The sequence below is a fragment of the Triticum dicoccoides genome, chromosome 7B (genome assembly GCF_002162155.2).
Source record: "Triticum dicoccoides isolate Atlit2015 ecotype Zavitan chromosome 7B, WEW_v2.0, whole genome shotgun sequence".
NCBI classification, from domain to species: domain Eukaryota; kingdom Viridiplantae; phylum Streptophyta; class Magnoliopsida; order Poales; family Poaceae; genus Triticum; species Triticum dicoccoides.
In genome coordinates this window covers 6,380,049-6,385,128 of record NC_041393.1, presented here as the reverse complement: position 1 = coordinate 6,385,128, position 5,080 = coordinate 6,380,049, and positions in this window count along the sequence as shown.

The following is a 5,080-nucleotide window of genomic DNA, read 5'->3' as shown; positions in this document are numbered from 1 at the left end:
TTTTTAATCTTTTTAGTATTTGTTTTGATTTTTTTTCATCAAGGCGGGTGTAGATGAGCTCGGGAGCAGAAACACCGCACTCCCATTCGACTAGCTATATCCTGATTTTGTTTCTCCATGTGTCTCTGTCATACTCGTTAATAAACATTGCGTCCGTCTATGTGAATTAATTACAGCGTCTTCTGTTGGGTCCTATAGTGATGGCATGTGGCATACTAATAGATAAAGATTACAAGTAAACAAATCAGGGTATGCTCTCCTCCTTATCCGGCCGGAGCATCCACTGGGAGGGACGTCCATGTGATCAACCCAGTCACCTACCCTGCCCTACTAGTAGCACTGGATGTGGGTTTCGTCGTTGGCATTGCGCGTGCCACGCACTATCTATCCAGCTGACTTGACCAGCGGCAGACGCAGCTACGTACGAAGCACTATGGTATACTACTACCTAACTAAATTTGCAATCCAGTAGATGCCAACTGCTCCTGCGTACGTGCACAACCACCTTCCAATCGTAGGCCAGAAACACGCACGTTGTGGTTGTGGATACGATCGTGCCGCTGGCCGCTAGCTAGCTAGCTTCCATGGACGGACAGCACTACCACACCATGGGCTTGAGCTTGTCCGGGAGAGCTAGCGCCTAGCCTTGTGGAACATGGTGCATTGGTGATGGTGGCTGCCCTACGTCCGTCCCGAGTGGATGGACGTGGATCGGTCGGATCGAGGAAACGTATCTGGTGCACCAAGGCAATTGGTGCTACCGATGCACCGGACTCCATTGCACATTAAAAAAATTCAAAAAAATCCGGAAAAAATTAGTGTATCGATACAACATCAACGTATCTTGTCACAAAAATTCAAATCAAAAATCAAAACAGTGGTCAAGATACAAAAATGATAAATTTGACATCGATGTGCTAATGGGCCAAAACTGAAGCCCAACTTGTGTTATGTACTATTCATGTCAAAATTTTTATTTTCGTATCTCGAGCAATGTTTCAAATATTGATCTAAATTTTTGTGACAACATACATTCATGTTGTGTCAATGCACTAATTTTTTTCTGAATTTTTTCGAACATTTTTGAATGTGAAACAGACTACCGGTGCACCGGTAGCATTGGTGCACCAGATACATCCCCGTCGGATCGAAGGTGCGGCGTCAGGTCTCGGCATCGCGGTACAGTGTTGGGTGTCTTTTTCCTTTTCTTTATGGGTGAGTGGAGGCCATGGACGAGGATAGCAGCTTCCAGAGGCCAACCAAGGGCCACGTAGAGGGCCAGAGGCGGCCTATTCTTACTTGTTCCTCGTTGCTAGAACTCCCACGCGGTTTCCGGATGGTATCTGTTTCGCCTTTGGGTGGAACGGACACCATGACCATGAATCGTCTCCTCTACTTTTGTTTGGGAACACGGTTGGAACATTGGCGGTGGCCGGCAAAGCGTGAGCTCGCACGCACGCATGATCTTGGATGTTCTCCTATCCACATGGACGGGCACTTTTTTGGTGAGAGAAAACAAGAATGGTCTGTTTAGGACACATCTATATGTGACATAGTTATGTTACATGTAGCCTGATGTTCACTACTTCTTCCGTTCCATAATGTAGTGCCTATAGATTTTTACAAAAGTCAAACGTTATAAATTTTAACCATGTTTATAGAGAAAAGTAGGTACGTCTAGAATATCAAACGCACATCATTGGATACATTGTGAGTTATATTTTCAGAATATACATGTTTGGTATTTTAGATGTAGACAGTTTTCTCTATACAGTTGGTCAAAGTTGGTAAATTTTGACTTTCACAAAAATCTGTAGGCACTACATTGTGAAATGGAGGAAGTATGTTTGTGGTCTATTTTTTTTGGTGCCAGCTTTTTTTTTTTGTTTTTTGTTGCTGCGTTATTCGTGGCAGCTTAGATGTGACATCCTTAAAAAACATCTAGATGTGAATTAGACAAACTGAAATAAGAAAGAGGAGAGGCACAAGCTCATGTTAGATGCGCAAAAGAAAAGAGTGGATTGGGTCCGGAAGAGGACGGAGAAGAAGCTGGAAACTGAGCGGAAGATGATCGAGTTGGAGAAGCCATGGGTTGTCGCCGACCGGGGGAGGGTGGCTAGATGGGGACGGGCGTCTGGAAGAGGATGAGGACGCCCCGCCGCACACTCGGATTAAAAAGGCATCCCGCCTTCGTTGACGGGTAGGCCCGCGGTTGGCGGTCGTCATTAATAAAGACGCGAGAGGTAGTTGATCGGCCGCCATGTGGGGACGCGGCCGACACCGAGAGGACGCACGGCACATCCGCTTTGCGTCGGCGCTGACGTATTTCATGCACAAATTTGGACGGGAAGTGAGTCCACGCGGATGCGAAGCAGACACGTTTTAAGAATGGATCGGCGCGTTGGGTCATTATTTTTTTTCCACGATAACTCAAACTGACGGCGGTGGACAAAATGGATCGTTGCGTTGGAATTGCTCTAAAGCGTACGTCTGTTTGCTCGACCCATTGAAGTTGCTCTCATTTTGCTTGCTCGATTGTGGGTTTCAGGCAATGCGCTTCGTGCCAGCAAAAGCGCAAAGCCCAGAGGATAGGATACGAGGCGGCCGGCGGTCCATCGGCCGGAGGACTTTTGTGGCCGCGCCGCGTGCGGATTGTACGGAGACGGGCAGCGAAGTCAAGCATGCATGTGCAGAGCTGTGTATGCATGCATGCACCTTGCTCGGAAAGGGAAAAAGAGTAAAGCGTTTGCTTGCTGCCCCCTCAGTTTCAAAATAGATAATCTAATTTTATACTAAAATTAGTATAAAATTGGATTATTTATACGGAGGGAGGTGCTACTGGTAGCTAGCTTTGCTGGCTTGCTTGGTTTTCTGAAAGTGTTATCCTCAGCGTGTTGTGAATAAAACAAAATTGAGACCAATCCAAGGAGAAATCCTTGTTGGTACCCTTTTACATGACAAACTCCATGAGCGCCACGCGCCAGAGCCAAGGCTCAAACGCGGGTGGGCTGGCAGCTACCCAGCTGATTAGGTTGGATCAGGCTGCTTTTGCGTCGCTTTCAGACCAATTTGGACCGTTCATAATTATTCCATTTGGCAAATTTTAACCCGCTCCCTCTTACCTCTCATGTGAAAAGAAAAAGGTAAAAGGCAGCATGTTAAAATCATTTTGATTCAAGGGCTAACATCTTGCTTGCCTTTTTTTTCTTCCTTTTCGAGTTGTGGCTTGCCTTTTCATTCAGAAGAAAAGTAACCCGCTTCATGTTGTTTATCAATAATAACGTCATCCATGCATGAAGATCGGGAAAAATGTGATTTGTAACACTCTCTTAGCCATGTTGACATACACTACACTACACTACACCTAATCTTGCTGGCTATGTTGAAATACATAATCGCCAATGTGATTGCTAACAAGATCAGCCTCTTCTTACGTAAAACGTAATATCCAGATAAGACCGGGGCAGAGAGAAGCAGATGTGGCTTCTTGGTCACTCTTTTTTTTTCTTTTCCTTTTTCCTTTTGCATGGAGCTTCTACGTCACTCACTCGATCCTTGATGACAGTGCATAACAGCTGACACTGACAAGGATCTGACTTGTATTAGCGTATAGAAAATAGGTAAACATGTTGTGTTTGATCACTCGGCTCAAAATGACATTCTTCGATAGTTGAGAATATGATGCTCCAAAAGTTTCCAGCTAAAATAACACTACCTCTGTACACTAACATAAAGGGAAATATATATATGCAGGTGGGAGAACTCTCCCCCTGTGATTCCTTAAAAATACTTTCAGAGGGAAATTAACACGAGTGGTGCTGGTCACACGTACGTACTATATAGCAGTTAATTAAACATGAAAGCGAAACGGGACGACACGTACGACGTACGTTGGATCGATGACAGACAACGGATCATGACGGGTCGAGATTGATGAGATTGATCGATACTGCCACATGTACGTCCGTCCGTTTTCCCTCCGCGCTGCAGGCCGCGGCGTCGATCGCCAGACGTACAACATGTACTGCAAGAAGAAAGCATGTATGGTGGAGGGCGCACGTGGACTAGTCTGCGTGCGCGTCGCCGTATGCAGTGACGTCACCATGCTAGCTACGTAGTACGTACGTACGTACGTGCTGTCCACTGATCACTGATGAATCGACACGGCCACGCAGGATTTCCACTCTACGGATGGTGCCGTTTTAATGCCGTTTTCATCTACAGAAGTACTCCTAGATTCCATTCCACCCGGACAGTCGCTGATCTGTTGATCGATTAATTGGGCAGCTAGCTCAGCCACGCACACGGCATGCCGCGGATGCGATCGCCTCATCCATGCCGATCGACAACGTGATCGCTCCGTCCTCATCCGTGCCGATAAGACGGCGACCGGCCCCGTACGTCGCTCTCTCTCGCGCGCGCTCCGGGTGGCGGGGCGATCTTTTCCACGGCCCAACGCCATCCACCGCGACGATCCATGCCCCTCGCTCGCTGCGTTCGCGCCGATCGCCTCGCGCGTCTCCGTCGCGCCGAGGACAAATTAAGGCCGCGGGCGGGACCGATAGATAGATGTGAGCAGGTGACCGCCCCCTGGCCTGGCTAGTTCGCTGCATGCAGCATGCCCACCATTGATCCCTACGCTCTCCAATCACGGCACTCTTTGTTATCCATCCACAGAGAAAGGAAGGCGGGAGGGGAATCGCGGAGAGCGATGGCGTGTCTGCGGTAGCACTACAGATGGCCGGAAGGTGCGGTAGCACTGCGGTAGCGCGAGCGTTCCAGTGGTCGCTTGGGCACGGGTCAAGGGTCGCCTTTGCTTTCGCCGGAGGTCGGCCAAGGAAAAGGGCCGACGGCCGACCGGCTAGGCCAAAACCCAAGGCGTAGTAGCTGGCCAGTAGGAGCATCAATTCAAACAGGAGTGCGTGCGTACTACGTGCCACTTCGATCTGCAACTCGATCCTGCGCGCATTCATCTACCATCGTCCATCGGACAAGGCAAACACATCATCGCCGGCATTCCGTCGATCAAGCTAGGTAGGGTACTATATATGCTATGCATGCACGAGCTAGTTTTTTTTTT